Raw genomic sequence first — 20,832 nt, forward strand, 5'->3', positions numbered from 1 at the left:
GTCAACTCCCTCCTCGTCAATTTCCTCCTTAGTCAGGATCGGAAGTAGTCCTGCAGGCCATGTCACTGGCATGACTGACTCTCCTATCCGGGATTCCTCTGGAGGATCCTGCATTGCTACGCCTACTGCTGCCGCTGCTGCTGTTGCTGCTGCTGGGAGTCGTTCATCATCCCAGAGAGGAAGTAGGAACACCACTACTTTTACTAAACAATTGACCCTCCAACAGTCCTTAGCGAGGAGGATGAAGTACGACAGCAGTCATCCTGAAGCAAAACGTATAACTGAGGCCTTGACTGCTATGTTGGTGTTAGACGTGCGTCCGGTATCCGCCATTAGTGCAGTGGGATTTAGACAATTGATGGAGGTAGTGTGTCCCCGGTTCCAAATCCCGTCTAGATTCCACTTCACTAGGCAGGCGATACCGAGACTGTACAGAAACGTCAGAAAAAGTGTCCTCAGTGTCCTGAAAAATGCCATTGTACACAATGTCCACTTAACCACGGACATGTGGACAAGTGGAACAGGGCAGACTAAGGACTATATGACTGTGACAGCCCACTGGGTAGATGTATCACCTTACGCAGCAACAGCAGCAGCGTCACCAGTAGCAGCATCTCAGAAACGCCAGCTCGTTACAAGGCAGGCTACGCTGTGTATCACCGGTTTCAGTAAGAGGCACACCGCCGACAACCTCTTAGAGAAACTGAGGGAAATCATCGCCCAGTGGCTTACCCCACTTAGACTCTCCTGGGGATTTGTGATATCTGACAATGCCACCAATATTGTGCGGGCATTACATCTGGGCAAATTCCAGCACGTCCCATGTTTTGCTCACACAATAAACTTGGTGGTGCAGAATTTTCTGAAAAGCGACAGGGGCGTGCAGGAGACGCTTTGGGTGGCCCGAAAAATTTCTGGCCACTTTCGCCATTCAGCGACTGCGTGCCGAAGACTGGAGCGCCAGCAAACACTCTTGAACCTGCCCCGCCATCACCTGAAGCAAGAGGTTGTGACGCGGTGGAACTCAACCCTCTATATGCTTCAGAGGATGGAGGAGCAGCAAAAGGCCATACAAGCCTATACATCCACCTATGACATAGGCAAAGGAGGGGGTATGCACCTGACTCAAGCGCAGTGGAGAATGATTTCCGTGTTGTGCAAGGTTCTCCAGCCCTTCGAACTTGCCACACGTGAAGTCAGTTCAGACACAGCCAGCTTGAGTCAGGTCATTCCCCTCATCAGGCTTTTGCAGAAGCAGCTGGAGAAAGTGAAGGAGGAGCTAAGACGGAGCGATTCCGCTCGGCATGTGGGACTTGTGGATGAAGCCCTTCATTCGCTTTGCCAGGATTCCAGGGTGGTCAATCTGTTGAAATCAGACCACTACATTTTGGCCACCGTGCTTGATCCTAGGTTTAAAGCCTATGTGGTGTCTCTCTTTCCGGCCGACACAAGCCTGCAGAGGTGCAAAGACCTGCTGGTGAACACACTGTCAGCTGAAGCGGAACGTGACACGTCAACGGCTCCTTCTTCATTTTCTCCCGCAACTGGGGCTGCCAGGAAAAAACTTAGGTATCCTAAGCAACCCGCTGGCGGTGATGCAGGGCAGGCAGGACCAAGTTTGGACATCTGGTCCGGACTGAAGGACCTGGCAACAATTTCTGACATGTCTACTGTCACTGCATATGATACTGTCACCATTGACAGAATGGTGGAGGATTACATCGGTGACAGCATCCAAGTAGGCATGTCAGACAGTCCATACCTGTACTGGCAGGAAAAAGAGGCAATTTGGAGGCCCCTGTACAAGCTGGCTCTATTTTACCTGAGTTGCCCCCCCTCCAGTGTGTACTCCGAAAGAGTGTTTAGTGCAGCCGGGAACCTTGTCAGCGAAAGGCGTAGGAGGTTGCTTCCACAGAATGTGGAGAAGATGATGTTCATCAAAATGAATTATCAGCTCTTCCAGGGAGACCAGCCTCCAGAAGGTACAGAGGGACCTGTGGTGGTGGATTCAAGTGGGGACGAGTTAATACTTTGTGAGGATGAGGATGTACACACTGAAGAGGGTGAGGAATCGGTGGATGAGGAGGATGAGGATGACATCTTGCCTCCGTAGAGCCAGTTTGTGCAGGGACACATTAATTGCCAGCTTGTTTTGTGGGGGCCCAAACGAACCAATCATTTCAGCCACAGTTGTGTGGCAGACCCTGGCGCTGAAATGATTGATTTGTTAAAGTGTGCATGTCCTGTTTATACAACATAAGGGTGGGTGGGAGGGCCCAAGGACAATTCCATCTTGCACTTCTTTTTTTTCTTTGCATTATGTACAGTTTGGGGCCTAGTTTTTCTAACTGCCATCCTGTCTGCCACTGCAGTGTCACTCCTAGATGGGTCATGTGTGTGTGCCGCCCACTCGTGTCGCTTAGCATAGTCATCCAGCTACCTCGGTGCAACCTTTTGGACATGAAAACACTATTGTGAGGTGTGAGGTGTTCAGAATAGACTGGAAATGAGTGGAAATTAAGGTTATTGAGGTTAATAATAGCATAGGAGCAGAGAAACCAACAAATTCTGTGATTTTAGCTGTTTTTATGCTTTTAAAAAAAAAAATACAGATCCAAAACACAAAACCCAGAACCCAAAACACAGTAGGGTGGTTTTGGCAAAACCAATCCAGATCCAAAACACGAAGAAATCCAGATCCAAAACCAAAACACAAAACACGAAAAGTGGCCGGTGCACACCCCTAATATATATAGTGACAAATGTGCAAAGTACAAAGGGTTGCCTTCTGCCACTGGCAATCACAGTGACATCATATACAGTAGATGTAAACAATCCGGAGCATTATCTACAGCACTATACAAACTCCTGCAGGCTCTGGGACTAATTTATGTGCACCTTCCAGCTCATAATTTGGGTTTGAACCCTAGAGACATTTTATTGTACTGAAATAGTTTATACTGCAGTATACAAACATTATTAAAGTTATTTAGTTCCACTTGCAAGGGATAGAAGTTGTGCTGTATAGTACAGTATATTGGCATATTGAAAAATAGTGTAATGTTTGTTATGTTTGTCGAAGTTGAATAATTGAGTGAGACAAGTTCAGTTTAAAATTTAATCGCAGCGACGCCATCTTGCCAATGGCCGCAAGACTCCATGTTGGAAATGAGATCGCAAGACACCATTTTGTGTTGTCAGCATTAATTCAAGTTATAACCCAGGAGCTAAGAACAGATGGCAATGTTTTTGTTTACCTACCAAGGGCAACGGGAAAAACCAGCTGTCTGAGTAGAACTAAATAAGAAGAGACAATGGGTATTTTTACATACAAATTGAGAATCCCTGGATGCAGATAAAGTATAGTTGTGGCAATTGTAATATAATATCTACACAATTGGATTTGCCTGAATCCTAGACAAGATGGCTCCAAATCCCACAATTTGAGGTGATAATACATTTGCACTTCACACAAGAGTCTGTGAGAACAAAAGAGGTTTTGTTTTCCTTTGAACACAGCAGGTGGGGGCCTGCTGACAGAGGGCATGTAGAATTACAACCCTCAGCCATCCACACTGCTGGATGTTCACTTTGTGTATGAGAGATTATGCACTTAAATCTCATCCATTAATAACTAGCGTCCTTATACCAAACCCCGAATACCCACACACTACATATTCGCACATAAGGTTCCATAAGCATCAAAATGTATGATTCAAGAAGGTTCAGTTAGTTTAAATGCTAAGAAATAGAGTTTTTTGATATCTAAGGTATTATACATGATAAGCAAGGTATGTTTGGTCTCGTTCTGATGCGTACGCTTTTTACAGAATCCCGGAGTTATCGGTGGAGAGATCGCATCATGCAAACTCAAGTTATGGATCGCAGAACTTATAAGCAACAAAATGTTTTTGTTGATGGAATGTTACAGGAGGCATTACCAGAAAGACCCCGGCTGTTAGAGGCAGGGAAAGTCTATTTGAAACAACCTGTTAAATGTGTCGTTACATATGCTCCTCCTCTGGGAACCAATGAGATCAGCAGGAAGTTTCCCCTTTGTCCTGTTTCAGTCTGGGGGGGAATAAATACATGTGTCCAAACACTGGTTTGCCAGTTCATGCTGAATTTTGGGTGAACTGAGGATATCTAGTCAGAAGTCTATCTCTGGGTCCGGAGGCGCAGCGTATGTATAACCGTACTTGGTCTGTATTATTTCCTTTTACGCCTAAATTATGTATGTATAGATTGCGTGTAACTGACTGTACTTTTACCTGAATAATACTTGTGCGTTGGAACCACAAGATTCCACTCCTGTCATTATTTGCGGTCATACTGCGTACGCAATTAGCGTTGTGTTTAGAGGTTTATAGGCAGGTTTTGTCTTAGAGGTTTTTAGGCAGGGTTTTGTCTTAGAGGTTCTAGGCAGGTGAATCTTAGAGGTTTATAGGAAGGAATATATTAAAAGGTTTATTTACAAATTCTACAGTGGGGGCTCATCGGTTTATCACACTATCTGATACACGATAACATTCCGTCAGTCCTCTCTCAGCAAAAGGGTGGAGGCGCCTTTTGAAAGACGCATTAGTCTTTCATTACCACAGTGTTGCTGAGAGCGTACTGCCGGTTATTGTGTAGAGGAAGCGCTGATCAGAATTCAGGGACAAGAGAGGAAAAAAAAAGTTTTTTTTCTCTGTTGATAGAACCTTACGTTTAGAGGGGTGCCGCAGTATTGAGTATGCGGCTGAGATACATTTTTGCGTACGCAGTTAAAAAGTCATTATACGCTTGTGTGGTGGTCGCATAATTGTGTATGCGGCCGGTCGCACAATAAGCGTATACGCACTTCCGGGTCTGCTGCCACGTATTTTCTGCGCAGAGAAAAAGTGTGTAACAGTGAGTATGTGTTGGACAGTTAAGGGTATCATATGATCATTAAGGGCTAGGTGCAAGGGTTAGCCTAGCCGCTCGGTAAGCAGCTTACCGTTCAGTACACAGAGCAGGTGTATGGTTTGTTATTTTTGTTAGGGACCGGCTCTCAGTGTGACTGCAGTGTTCAATAAAATTTGAGCATTGTAGTTGAGCCGCACTAGGTGTGATTGTGAGCTGAGAGATAATAGGTGAGCGTGGCGCATCTAGAAATTTCGTCCGTAGGTGAGCGTGGCGCATCTAGAAATTTCGTCCGTAGGCGAGCGTGGCGCATCTAGAAATTTTGTCCGTAGGTGAGCGTGGCGCATCTAGAAATTTCGTCTGTAGGTAAGTGAAAGTATCTTGATTGTCTTTCACCAGTTTAAATTTTTATTGAAAAGCGTAGGAGTTGTCTCAAAATGGGAGCCACGCAAGCGGTAGAAATGTTAAGCAATGATGTGCTGCTAATGGAGGCTCCAATTGGATCAGCCCGTCGTATTATGCATACTAAGTACGGTACTTATGCAATAAGGTATTGTGATATATGGTTTAATATGACGAGAAAGAGTGTTAGTCCGTTCCCCAGTATTGGTAGTTTTGATAAAAATGTGTTAGATGGATCACATCAGTATGGTGCGATCCCGAGAGAAAAAGATTAAATATTTTGAATGTTTAAAAATATGGCAGCATGAAGGGGATGCTTGGCTTAAAAATGTGCAAACGACACAAACTAGCGTTGCGAACGCATTGCCAGAAAATACATCCACGACGCTGAGATGCAATACGGGCGAGCCGCAAATTGGCGCGCACGTGCGGCAAAGTAGCGTCGTGGGGAGTATTGCCAGCAGTTCACGCTCACCTCCCCCACCTTATGTGGATGGAGGTGCAAGAACGGTTACCAAAAATACCAATAAAAATGTAACAAGCAATTTGTACCCTCTCTTAAGCAACCATAAAGAAAGTGTTTATGATATGGATGATGAGCCTATTGTAATGTCTGCCATTTCCCATGCTGTGCAAATGATAGATGCTGCATCACCACAATCACGGGTGGTGCCGCCATCTCCATCGGTAACAGCAAGGGAAGTGTTAACACACTCTGCACCCATAGAGGAAGTTGTTAATACCATACGTAGCAGCAGCAGATTAAACCCCCAGCCAGGTAACCAGGTCAGAGGTAGCAACGCTCCCGGTCTGCATCCCATTCGGACAATAACTGTTCCGAATGGAAATGCAGATGCAAATGGTGTAGTGCCCACGAGGGAAGTAGTAATGCATTGTCCATGGACAAGAGCAGAACTGAATTCCATCATAAATGATTTCCCCAATCCCAAAAAGGAACTAGCCAAATGTCAAAGATTTTTGAGAAATTTGGGTAGTTCTCATGAGCCCACTAATAAAGATTGGCATGTAGTGTTAAGGGCCTGCCTGCCACACAATACCGACGTGACAAAATTTATCACAGACTGTGTATTGGATGGCGACGTTCCCTTAACAGACCAAGTAAACCAAGGTAATATTTCCCGCATTGTGACTCAATTGGGTGTATATTTTCCAGTAGTAGTTAACTGGAACAAAATCTTCATAATTAAGCAAAAGGAGAGTGAAACTGCAGAAGATTATTGCGACCGGGCTCTGCAGGCTATCACCCAGTACACTGGGATAGAAGATATTAAAGATAGCACTCACCACAGGGGAATGATAGTCACGGTACTCATGGACGGTCTGAAAGACGATTTAAAGATTCGGGTTCAGACCTCACAACCTGGCTGGAGGGGACTTACAATAGATAACCTCATAGAGTCTGCCATAGAACATGATAAAAACATCTCCAAAAAGAGAGAGACCCAGAGGGAAAAACTAATGGCTGTCAGTATACAAGCTCTGGAAGGAATGACAATAACATCACAGCCAACCGACACACCTGCATCTGACGATACAGCATCCTCAAAGAGTGGCCAGGGAAGAAACGTGGATCCATTCCGCTCACTATAGGGAGGTTAACCAACCGGTGGAGATACAAGGCAGAGACAAGGCCGATAACGTGGACCTGTCGATTGCGAGCTTGTGCCGGAAGGATTAAAAAGGTGACGGTCAGATATCTGATCTAAAGAAATGTGTAGATCAGTGCTTCAAGCAATGGAGTGGTCTGCTGTGGTCATCCTAGCTTTTTTTTTTTCCAGAGTTTTATTTTTTTTTGTCATGATGATCTGTTTGGGGATGCTCGGTGTCTGTGATGGGGGACCAATACAGGAGATGTGAGCTGATGGCGGAGCTGATGGAGTGGAGTCAGGAGGAGGAGTGCTATGCCAAATCAGGGGAGTGCCAGTCCAATTTCAGTACAGTAAATTGCTGTGAAAATGTGAATAACAATAATAAGGAAGAACTGTAATTCCACCCTGAGTTATGACGTAGTGTATAACAATGTAGCCTGAGTTTGAGTGGTCGTGCATGGATATAACGTTTATGTTGTTTTAAGTCATCTTAGGTAATGCAGTCCCAACCCCTTCCAAGGCTCTCCTTATAGGATAGGTGCATCCCCACATCTTTCCCATGATCCCTTAAGGATCTGCGGTGTGCGTATAAGGGCTGTTTTATGTCCCTCCCGGAGACGCATTATCTGAATGGTTCAAATGACCATACTGTGTCATACCATAATAACATTGAACGGTATATTCTCATGCATGGCTAAACAGATTCAAATAGCAGATTGTGATAGCATGTTGTTTGCTATCAAAGGGTGGACTGTCAAAGTTGAATAATTGAGTGAGACAAGTTCAGTTTAAAATTTAATCGCAGCGACGCCATCTTGCGAATGGCCGCAAGACTCCATGTTGGAAATGAGATCGCAAGACACCATTTTGTGTGGTCAGCATTAATTCAAGTTATAACCCAGGAGCTAAGAACAGATGGCAATGTTTTTGTTTACCTACCAAGGGCAACGGGAAAAAACAGCTGTCTGAGTAGAAGTAAATAAGAAGAGACAATGGGTATTTTTACATACAAATTGGGAATCCCTGGATGCAGATAAAGTATAGTTGTGGCAATTGTAATATAATATCTACACAATTGGATTTGCCTGAATCCTAGACAAGATGGCTCCAAATCCCACAATTTGAGGTGATAATACATTTGCACTTCACACAAGAGTCTGTGAGAACAAAAGAGGTTTTGTTTTCCTTTGAACACAGCAGGTGGGGGCCTGCTGACAGAGGGCATGTAGAATTACAACCCTCAGCCATCCACACTGCTGGATGTTCACTTCGTGTATGAGAGATTATGCACTTAAATCTCACCCATTAATAACTAGCGTCCTTATACCAAACCCCGAATACCCACACACTGCATATTCGCACATAAGGTTCCATAAGCATCAAAATGTATGATTCAAGAAGGTTCAGTTAGTTTAAATGCTAAGAAATAGAGGTTTTTGATATCTAAGGTATTATACATGATAAGCAAGGTATGTTTGGTCTCGTTCTGATGCGTACGCTTTTTACAGAATCCCGGTGTTATCAGTGGAGAGATCGCATCATGCAAACTCAAGTTACGGATCGCAGAACTTATGAGCAACAAAATGTATTAGTTGATGGAATGTTACAGGAGGCGTTACCAGAAAGACCCCGGCTGTTAGAGGCAGGGAAAGTCTATTTGAAACAACCTGTTAAATGTGTCGTTACATATGCTCCTCCTCTGGGAACCAATGAGATCAGCAGGAAGTTTCCCCTTTGTCCTGTTTCAGTCTGGGGGGGAATAAATACATGTGTCCAAACACTGGTTTGCCAGTTCATGCTGAATTTTGGGTGAACTGAGGATATCTAGTCAGAAGTCTATCTCTGGGTCCGGAGGCGCAGCGTATGTATAACCGTACTTGGTCTGTATTATTTCCTTTTACGCCTAAATTATGTATGTATAGATTGCGTGTAACTGACTGTACTTTTACCTGAATAATACTTGTGCGTTGGAACCACAAGATTCCACTCCTGTCTTTATTTGCGGTCATACTGCGTACGCAATTAGCGTTGTGTTTAGAGGTTTATAGGCAGGTTTTGTCTTAGAGGTTTTTAGGCAGGGTTGTGTCTTAGAGGTTCTAGGCAGGTGAATCTTAGAGGTTTATAGGAAGGAATATATTAAAAGGTTTATTTACAAATTCTACATGTTATTTATAAGGTGTTGGATAAATTGGTGGACATGCAATGTAATGAAATAGTAAAGATAATTTATTTGTGTTGAATTCTAAATTTATATTTAATACCTGTGGCTGACTTAAATCTAGAGACTATGATCTATGTAGTAGGGGAACTTGCCTCTCTGAAGAGAATTACCACTGTTCCAAACCTGTAAAGTTACCAGAGCTATTGCGGGCTCTTGGGGATCACCACATTTGGCGTCCACGAACAGGATCCAGTCAGAGTCCAAAGCAAGCACTACCCCTACTTAATATGAGATGTCACACAGGGAGCAACAGATTGGTCAGGGACCTGATAGAGGGAGTCCCATAATGCATACTGTTACCCACATTACTATACCATATTATTTTGGGGCGCCATGGCTTCCCTGCTACTCAGGAGAAACGCATTCAGCAGGAGCAACTGAATTCAAAGGATACAAAACAAAACTTCAGGCCATGTTCAGATTGTGCCCAGTAAGTGAGTCACAGAGAGTGGAAATATTAATTGGACAACTGAAAGGGACCGCTCTGCGCGAAGCAAACTCGTGGCCGCAGAGTCAAAAAAGAACTGCAAAAGATGTATTGAAAAGACTGGCGAGCATCTTTGATTCCCGAACATTGTCAGAACTAAAGATACAGTTTTACGCAAGAAAGCAGCAAGCAGGTGAAACCTTGCGGGAGTTTGCTCTTGGCTTGCAGGAAGCACTGGAAGCCATTAAGGCCTGTGAACCAGGAGAGATAAGTAAGGAAGATGGAGAACTCATCAGTCAATTTATCGAGGGAGTTTATGATGACAATGTGAAACCTCAGCTTAAACTTTTGCGCTTCCAAGACTCTACTAGCAGTTTCCTGGAGTTTAAGGAGACAGCAATTAAAATTCTAAAGACCACTTCCCAGCAGAAACCAGTAATTGCAAATCCAGAACTAGCAGTGCAACAAGTCCAATCGACCACATCAGCAGATCCCTTAGTCACCTTAAAGGAACAAATCGCATGTCTTTTTCAGGGGATGACAGACATGTGTAATGATTTTAAGAACTTGAAGGAAAGACCCAAAAGGGAAGAGAGAGACTGGCGATCTGAAAGAAGGCCCTGCTATGACAGCCAATGGGAGGCAACTCGGAATTACGGCCAACAAACTACTAATAAGTTTGATGAACTAGACCGACCGATGTGTAGATGCTGTCAAAGAAGCGGACACACCGAATGCAATTGTCAACAGTCTGGGAAATTTAAAACCAGAAGTCCTGAGTCTGAGGACCAGCCCTTAGAAAGAAAGGAGCAAATAGGTCCATTCTTCGAGGAAGGTATGAGCCTTGGTCCGATGTTGCAGAACCAAGCAAAAGCTGTCCACATGGCACATGTTGGCAATGTTACACCAGCTTGTGCAAGGAAAATTTTAGGACAAGTCGTATGGTTCCATGTGCAACGTGGTTACGGGTTCATAAAATGAGACGAAACCATGAGCGATATTTTTGTACATTATTCGGCCATCCAAAAAAACAATCCCAGAAGATATCTTCGAAGTCTGGTGGCTGGAGAGACTGTTGAGTTTGTTGTAGTAATGGGAGAGAAGGGCTTCAAAGCCATTAATGTAACTGGTCCTGGTGGTGTTTCGGTGCAAGGCAGCAAATATGTAAAAGATCACAATTATTATTGGTATTATCAACATCGCAGAGATCCTCCAACCAACTACCAGCCAAACTACCAACACCGTGAAGGAGGAGAAACTTCAGAAGTTGAAATTGTGGCAGATAAAGAGAGAACTAATCTACAACGGCCCTACCGGAGGCGTCACTACCCACCATACTATTTAAGGAGGCCTAATGGACACAGACAACAATATTCCGATGTCCCAGAGCAGAGTGAGTTAATGGAGAGAACAGTTGGTCGATGAGCAGAGAAACCAAGTGGATTGGTGCAACAGGATCTGCAGGGAATAGTCTGAGCACGACTTCCTGAGGAAGCTCCATGCCAGAGTGAATCCCGAGTGGAGAACACCCATTCCATCATGGCCCACCCCAACCAAACAGATGTGAATAGTATATGTGTAAAAAAAAAATATTTAAGAGATTGTTCTACAGTGGACTTTGAATGTTGTCTGTTGCGTGAGGACACGCAAGATTTAAGTGGGGATGTATGTAGTACCCTGCTATGTGAGTTATTATGTCTTACACAGTGCAGCGCGCTACAGCACATGTAGAAGCCATTACACAGGCAGACACAGTTTCCAGCAATCTCTGCAGGTACTGAGGAGGTCAGCAGCAGATCATGTGACCAGTGTCAGGTGGTTAGACATGTGATAGCTGGAAGTGAACAGCAGTTACTCAAAGAGACTCTGAGGTGATTGGTGGACATGCAATGTAATGAAATAGTAAAGATAATTTATTTGTGTTGAATTCTAAATTTATATTTAATACCTGTGGCTGACTTAAATCTAGAGACTAAGGGCCTCATTCAGAGGCGGTCGGAGGATGCAAGCGGTCGCTCAGAAACTGGGCGGCCACTTGCATCCTGACCGGCCGCCTCTGTTGCGGTCGTTAGGCTGTGGGTTAACACCCACAGCTCTAACGACCGCTCGGGTGATGGTCACGATGGTCATTGACCAACGCGACCATCGGGGCTTAAGATGAGACCCTAGGGTAGGGTCTCGCTTGTCGTAAGCCCCGGAGAGCTTCTGGCTCTGTCAGAGCCGGAAGTTCTCCACTGACATCACTAGTGATGTCAGTGGGGCCTCCCCCAAACAGCAGGCATTCCCTTGGGAACGCCTCCGTTTGGGCTGCCCCCCCCCCCGGCCTGCCTTCCAAACGGGGCGAGCTGTCAATCAACATCGACAGCTCGCCCCCTTTGGAAAGAGACCCGCTACGACCGGCGCTGTTGGTCGTAGCGGGTCTCACGCATGCGCACGAGGGAGCCGGCTCCCTCATGCGCATGTGCACTGGCAAAACATCGAGGCGGCCGTGCGGTCGTAGACCGTACGGCCGCCTCTGAATAAGGTCCTAAGATCTATATAGTAGGGGAGCTTGCCTCTCTGAAGAGAATTACCACTGTTCTAAACCTGTAAAGTTACCAGAGCTATTGCGGGCTCTTGGGGATCACCATACAGACGCAACTGGTAGCCTCCCATGGCAGAAAACATCGGGACACGTGTACAGTGCGTGGCAGAAGCATGCGCAAGGGTAAAACATTGGGACATGTGTACAGTGCGTGGCAGAGGCATGCGCAAGGGTAAAACATTGGGACATGTGTACAGTGCGTGGCAGAGGCATGTGTAGAGGTAAAACATCGAGACACGTGTACAGTGCGTGGCAGAGTCATGCGCAAGGGTAAAACATCTGGACACATGTACAGTGCATGGTGGAGGCATGTGTAGAGGTAAAACATCAGGACACATGTACAGCGCATGGCAGAGTCATGTGCAAGGGTAAAACATCGGGACACGTGTACAGTGCGTGGCAGAGGCATGCGCATAAGTAAAACATCGGGACACGTGTACAGGGCGTGGCAGAGTCATGCGCAAGGGTAGAACATCTGGACACGTGTACAGTGCGTGGGAGAGTCATGTGCAGAGGTAAAACATCGGGACACGTGTACAGTGTGTGGCAGAGGCATGTGTAGAGGTAAAACATTGGGCCACGTGAACAGTGCATGGCGGTGGCATGCAGAAGGGTAAAACATCTGGACACGTGTACAGTGCGTGGCGGAGGCATGCGCAAGGGTAAAACATCGGGACACGTGTACAGTGCGTGGCGGAGGCATGCGCAAGGGTAATTTTGTCCTGTCACTGTATTTGACTGTGGTGTGTGTGTTGAGTGGTTATACAGAGGGTATGCAGTCGGGAAGCCGGCGGACCTAATCCGGACCACCGGCTTCCCGACTGCTTAATCCCGGCGAGGGTTAAATGACAGACGCCTGTCATTTTATCGACGCCAGGAGACCGACGCCAGGCATCCCGATCAAAGTGATGCCGGGCGCCGAGCGCGGACAGACGCGGGTGGGTTGCTGGAGGGTTAGGTTTAGGGCTCCTGGGGTGGACTTAGGGTTAGGCACCCCCCCGGGAGGTTAGGGTTAGGCTAGGGGGAGGGAGGGTTAGGGTGAGGCACCCCCCCGGGGGACTTAGGTTTAGGTGGCGGTGAAGGGGAGATTAGGGTTAGGCACTGGGGGGGAAGGTTAGGGTTAGGCACCCCTAAGGGAGGGTTAGGGGTAGAATTAGGTTAGTGAATACTTACCTAGGAACGATCAGGATTTTCATCCTTGTCGGGCTGCCACTGTCGGGATTTGAACCACCCGCCAGGGGACCAGCAGTAAATCATACCGATTCCATAGAGAGGTAGTGTAGACATGTGATTTTTTTTTCTTCTTGTTTTGTATTTGTCCAGGGAGGGGAAGAGGAGGATGTCTAGGGCTGGGGAGGTGCAGGGAGAGAGTGAGACTGAGAAAGTGGCTACTGAGGAACAACTTGATGTTGTGAATGATGATGTGTCCACCCAGCGGAGGAAGACCAAAACTGTGTGGAACGTCGCTTCTATCATACTTGCCGACAATTTACTATTCCTTCCTGGGTAAAGCCTGGGGAGATGAAGCAGGTAGGCGGAGTTGGGGGGTGGGGCAGCCGCATTGTGTCATTAAGCCCCGCCCCCTCGTGGGAATTCTGCGCGATTATGCGTATTTAAACTAGGGGCGTGGCTAAATGACACAATTCTCATGGAAACGCATCATAAGGCCCCGCCCTCAATGCTCAGAACCGCCGATCCCCGGTAATATTCTCCCCATTCTGCCCACTTCAGGGGGGGGGGTTTACCTGAAAAATCGGGAGCCTCCCACGAAAACCGGGAAGGTAGGCATGTATGTTCTATGTGGTGAAAAACAGCTATTTGGAAGGAGGGTGTGCAGTCTGTGAATGCTGAGGGACATGTCTGTCACAGTGAGGAGAACTCAGGATCAGGCTCTCCATACCAGAACAACTACCTGGATTATAAAGAGCCGTTGAAGAGCATTATCCCACCTGAGGTCATCGCCTGCTTGCACGTGTGTGACACCGATGCCCCCTGGTGGCCTGGTGAGTGTATATGTTGTGGTAAATAAATACTGCTTGTAATGTATGTTTTATATAAGAACTTCTACTCACAAAAAAACAGCCATACTCTACTCGTATAAAGTATAATTATTACACTGCTGCCTGTTTTGTGTTTCTTAATTATGGATGGCACACTTCTAAATAATGCCGCAGCATTATCATTGCATCGGCATGTATGGGCTAATATTGTTGTTACACCTCTTGCTAGAACTTTTCAGTTCTTCTACTTTTAACATTTTTCAAATTTAATTTGCACCCTTGTCCACGTCACCAAGAGTCACCACTCCTACATACTCTACCAGGCAGATTTGTAACACTTGCTGGTAAACATTAACCACAATTTGTATATGTACAGTATGCTTTGGAATCCTGAAAAGGGCCTGATTTACTTTAAAAAAAAAAACATGGCATGTATACTGACAAAGCAGTTTTAGTAATGTTTTATATTGTTTTACATTATTTACAGCACAACCCCCTCCATCAGACAGACAGGCCAGGAGCCAGCCACAGGATGAGGAGGAAGAGGAGGTTGGTAATTTCACAAATGGTCTTTGTCCGTCGTACAATAATCCAATATTGTTTTGTGATTATCGGGATGTTTGTTTTGTGGATCCATCATCTACGCCACTTTCAAGGCGCCGTGAATGTCTGCCACCTGCCGAGTCACCAACGATGTCCCTGTTGGCCTCATCTGGGGAGACTTCAGGCCCTCGTTCCCCAACATCTTGTTGGTGAGTCTGTGATAAAAATAAAAACCATTAACATTGCACACTGCACAATTAAGGGCCTACACTACCACACTAACAAGCTTTGTAGAGGACACATTGCATGATCATGAAAATGGAGGCATATTAAAAATAAAATAGCTGGTGCCTAGAGTTGACCAGCTTACTTTTCCTAACTGCCCTCAAGAAGATAGAAAGCAGCAGGCATGGGGAGAATTATGGAGCAGGGACAGAGGTTCTCCCATCATGCTGTGTCAATCTTTAATCAGGATACCGACAACTTTTAGGGGGTCATAGGTGATTCAGTGCAATTTGTTTTTATAATTTAAAGCAGACAGACTTCAAAGTATGACAATGATGAGTCTTACACTAAATGTGGTGGAAGAGATTTTTGGCAAAATGGGAGGCTATAATGTAGGCTTTGCCCACTCGGAGATATTTGTAACTAATCATCAGGTTTTTTCCACTTAGTTAATGGGCAAACTTAGCGTAATACTGTTTGGACATTGCAAGTTTTATTGAACCAACAATACTTACCCACTTGTCTGCCATGGGCTCTGGGGACAATCATCCAGAAAATGTGGATCCAGGCTCTGATGTGGAACCTGTACAGACAGGAGAGGAGATGTATACACTAGGAATGTCTCCCATTACAGACCCAATGCCATCCACCCCCGCAGTGCAAACTCTGCAACCACAAATAATCCCTAGCCCTCCGCCTGCCCAGCCAGACATTATCTTTTACCAATCGCTGTTAGATTTTCAAACATAACAACTTTCCCTCTTTACAACCCAAGCGCGACAACTCTCTAATCTTAATAAGAGCGCACAAAGGCGGAATCGCAGCTTAACCAATCTCCAGGCTGAAGTTTGTATAACATCAAACAGCCTAGAACAAATTAGGGAATCCAATATTAGCCTCCATGACACATTCCTAAGGATGCTGGAATCACAGGCTACCCCTGTAACTACACCGCCCAGGCAGGCACCCCACACCAGAGGGTGGCTTCCAACATCCCAGATCTGGCAGGGGGTGCATCTAAGGGACATCTTTTGTTAAAAAAAAAAAAAGTTAATACACGTTGCAAAGTTCAAAAATGTACATATGTTTTAAAAAAACATGAGAAAAAGTCTATTTATGTATGTGCATGTGCAACTTCATGACAGGCTGCGAAGAGGCAGGCAGCGGGGTGACAACTCCTCTTATTCCGAAAAGCTGTGTCCGCAAAAAGAGCAGCATTTCGGAAGTGATAATTAAGTATAAGAGGCATAATGAATGTGTCCAATACTTGGATTGATTCTGCAGTGAATTCAATCCTTAATTATAACAGGGGATATTTTACTCTTCATAAATTTGAACTGACCGCATTTCCCATTAGGGTATGGGAAATGCGGTCAGCATGCGCCGGGCAGAACTATGACCCGGGGAGCCTGTTCTGGGCCTTCCACTGGATGGATTTGGATGAAAACTTCAAAGAGGGGTGGGAATTGGTCTGGGATGCCTAATGGAGTGGTTGTGGGTCCCGGTCGGACCTCATGGCGGAGTGCGCTGGGAAGAACTTTGACCCGGGGAGCCTGTTCTGGGTCTTACACTGATGGATGTTGATTAAATCACATAATAAAACTTAATAACTTGAAGATATAAACCCGGACAATCCTGGGTACTTCAGCTAGTCGCTCTATAAGTCTGATCAAATAACTTACCTGAAAACATGGCTTGCTGGGTGTTGCTTGGCCAGCTCCTTTTTGGGATGTAAGTTAGGTGCTGTCTGGTTGGCACCCTCAGGCTAGTTGGCACTTTTGCAGTATTCATCCGGTCCTATATCTATTATTCTGTTTTTACTGTCCTCACTATAACTCATCAGCACTTATATAATAGCACATATTATAGTTGATATGGCTTCATAAGTCCAATCAAATAACATACTTGAAAATCTTGTATGTTGGCTGTTGGCCGGTTGGCCATCTTGCTAGATGGTGGCTGGTCAGCACTCTGGCAGGATGCTGGCTGGGAGCACTAAAAAAAGTTAAAATATAACTTTTTTTTTAAATCTCCATCCGGCCTTCTATCCCATCTTTATATAACTCTCCTCCCTATAACATATCAGCACTAGTCCTAACATATATTCTATATTGCTTTAAAAGTCTGATGAAGTAACTTACTGTAAGGTCTTGCATGCTGGGTGTTGTCTGGCCCTGGCTCTGGCAGAATGGTGGTTGGGTGCTGGCTGGTTGGCACTCTTGTAGGATGTGGAGGATGAACTTGCAGGGGTCTCTTACTGGGAAGGTGACACTGACATGCTCTTGTTTGCCTCCTCTTCCTCCTCAGTCCGCCATTATTCATCCATATACACATTGTTGCTCTGTTACTGTGCCCAGACATGGCCACTTCTCACCGAGCGACCGCGATGCCATTGTCGCAGCATCCCGTTCATCTGAATCATGCACCATTGCCCTTTGCAGATATTTCCAGATGTCTCCTAAGTCAGTTGGAGTGAGCTCGTTGTACGATATGAAGTCTTTCATAGCTGTAATGTGCCTCACAACTGCCCCAATATCTGCAAATAGGTGCATAGCTTCTGCTGCTTTGGATAACATAGTCTTTAGAAGATGTTTCCTTGCTAGGGTTAGATAAATGGAATGTATGTATCTTATGTCCCAGCACTCACTTCCCTCCTCCAGGGCGATGGTCTTGCAGCCCAGGTGTGGAAGGCACTGGGAGAAGCAGACCACTGCAGCCGATACGAGTTCCGTGTTGTAGCTCTGGAGCTTCACCATTAGGGAGCAGCAATGTTCCCTAACAAGTCTGGTGACAGGACTAAGTGGAAACACTCTGCACCGCTGAACCAGCTCGCCAAACAGCCAGGTTGCATGGATTTGGATGACTTGGTTTTCATGACAGAGATATCTTGTGATGAGGCTAAGGAGTTCATATTTGTTATTTTGCAGTAAGGTTTTGCTTTTTTGCAGTTGAACAACAGCCAGTAGAGTCTTCAGGACCACGGGGACCGATGTCTGATTTCCTTTTTCCTTTAGCTCTCGCACAAGTTGTTTTGTAAACGCCTTTCTGAATTTCATCGCCATGCTGGGAAAGGTCTTTGTGAAATTTTCAATGCACACTAATACCTTCAGGCGAGTATGGATATCAACACCATCCATCGTGCATAGTAAGTCATTGAGGATAACTTTACGTACGTCTGCAGGTAGAGTGTTTGGAGATGCCGCGAGAGCTGCACAAATTGTGACACTGGTCTGTTTGTTTGCTAAATCAGGTGAGTCACACAGTGGTCTAATAAGACCCACAATTTCTCTGCACATCCTGGTCCGCACAACATTTCCGAAAAAGTCTTCAGCACCTTCATTCTCATTAGGGAAACTGTCAGACGGAATTTTCTCATATATTGCTTGGGGGCCATAAGTAATGAGTCTTACACTGGGTTCCTGGTCCATGCTGCTCACATCACTGCTGGAAGGTGCAAGGCTCTGCAGATGGTCAGTCAGTAAAGATCTCACTTGTTGTATGGTGGTGGCGATTATTTCTATGACCTCAGGACAATCCCAGTTTTGCGTTTCCCAGCTGGCCAGGATAGTGCAGGCTCTTGTGCACAATTGTCTAATATTGGGCTCTTTCATAGCATCACGTCCAAAGCCAACAGCGATATTATTAAGGAAGATTGAAAGAATCCTTTGGGTGCCAGGATGAGATACAGTTTCCATGTCTGTACATATCTGAGATAACAAATATACCTTTTGCATGAAGGGCACGGTGGGATAGGATATTATTGCAGCCAGGGTGGTATATGCAGACAATGGCCGCGCGTAGCAGGAGCAGGTCTGAACAGAAGTCACAAGCTCCTCAATGGTGGTCTCCATGTGGTCCTTGGCTATGTAGAAAAGCAGTTTACTGGCAGAAAGCCAAACGCACTCACTGTTTACACCCTCTGCCTCCGTCATTGCCTTTACCACAACTGGTATAATAGTTTTAAATAAGCTGCTCACGTCCATTCTCACCTCTAGGACGTGGCAAATAAAATCCAAGACCATGTGTCTATCAGTAATGGCCAAGCGATGCAGCTTCTTTCTGAGGACATTTTTTATCATGCCGATTTTATGCACAAGGCTTCCCAATGGCATCCTGGTGATGATCTCAGGCAGGCATCTTCTTATCACAGGTGAGTCGAGAAGCTTCAGTTCTTGGATGACACATTCTCTGGAGGGTGGCATTATAGTAATTTTTTGTACTATGGTCTCATTCCTTATTTTAAATCTGGAGATAAGACCAAGGTGCCTAAAGGGGCAGTGATCTGTGTGCCAGGTCAAAAGTTGTTATTCTGGCCTTACCCAAAGATGGTATTCAAGTTCTTCATCCGAAGATGGTATCAGAGTCCTTATTGGAAGTCAGAATCCAAAGTCGTTCAATATACAAAGTCAAATTGAGCAGAAATCGCTCACAGTATCAATGTGGAACAAAGTGTCACCACAAAGTGGCTGGCATTAGCTGGGCATCCTTTATGTAGAGCAGTGGGATTGTGACATCACAGACATGCAGGTGACAGTTAGGAATGTCTGCAGGGTAGTTGGATTGTGACATCATTGTCATGCAGGTGGCAGTTAGGAATGCCTGCAGGGTAGTGGGATTGTGACATCACAGACAGGCAGGTGGCAGATTGGGATGGCTGCAGCACCTATTCTTAGGAAAGGGAGTAATGCAATGATATAAGCTATAGGGGGAAATATATCAAGCTTTGGGGAGAGATAAAGTACCAAAAAATCAGCAACTGCCACTTTTCAAACTCAGAAGCTGATTGGTTGGTAATTTATCTCTCTCCAAGCTTTGACAAATCTACCCCCTAATCTTATCATAACTACCATTATAAGATAAGAGATCTACTTCCTATCACTACCTTTGTGTGCTGTTAGAAGTAACAGTATCAGGTTGAGGTGCCTCAGGATAAGCAAAATCAATTCAAGAGCAAATAAGGTTTAGCGCACCCTGCGGGGGACTCAGCGTTAGGTTAGGTTAAGGTACTAATGGGGGGAGGTTACTGTTAGGCACTAGGGGAGAGGTTAGGCACCCCTAAGGGAGAGTTAGGGGTAGGGAGGGAGAGGGGAGGGTTAGGGGGAGGAGAGGGGAGGGTTAGGGTAATTTACCTCCGCTGTCGTGATTCCATCCTGCCGAGCTAGCCTTGTCGGGATTTGAACTGGCGGCTAAACAGCTGGCAAAACAATCCCATTCCCATAATATTATTATTATCATTATCTATAGGAATTTTAGATCATTTCATTAGATATGCATTAACATTCCTATAGGTGTTGTCTCACACATATTAGCAAAGTGGTATAATATCAGTGTGACGTACAGTGTATGTGTGAGTAGTGTGACACTGACAAATTAGTAAACTTGTTATTGGCCAATATTGATCATTTCGAAATGTAAATAGACCTATTACTGCTATTGCATCATCTGTGTATTTTCATTATTTAATTTCCTTCTTATAAATCTTGAATAGCCCTAATCTGATTGGGTCGTTTGCCTTTTGTATAAGCGACTAACTATTCCGGAGAGGTAAAGTAATACACAGGTGTATGAGCCAGCAAATATTCTTAGGGCCAGGTTTAATTAGCCACGGACAAGGTGCCACGACTTAAGGGAGTCTGAACCAATCACAGCTAGTTTTGCATTTCATCATCCAGTCACCTGATTGGTTCCATTTCAGTGCACACAAATCATCAGCATGGATTACAGAGGATATCTGGCGCTCAGCCATACAGCACGCTGTAACGTAACCTGCTTCACATTAACAGTACAGCGCCAATGTGCACGATTGTTTATATGGTGCATTATGCTTATTAACTACTATTTTGTAATACCATTGTGATAATGAACATCCTGCATAAGAAGTTATATAATATCACGGGACAGCAAATCTCTTACCTAAATGTTAGTAATTATTT

Source organism: Taudactylus pleione, unplaced genomic scaffold (genome assembly GCF_031769625.1).
Source record: "Taudactylus pleione unplaced genomic scaffold, aTauple2 ptg000871l, whole genome shotgun sequence".
Lineage (NCBI taxonomy): Eukaryota > Metazoa > Chordata > Amphibia > Anura > Myobatrachidae > Taudactylus > Taudactylus pleione.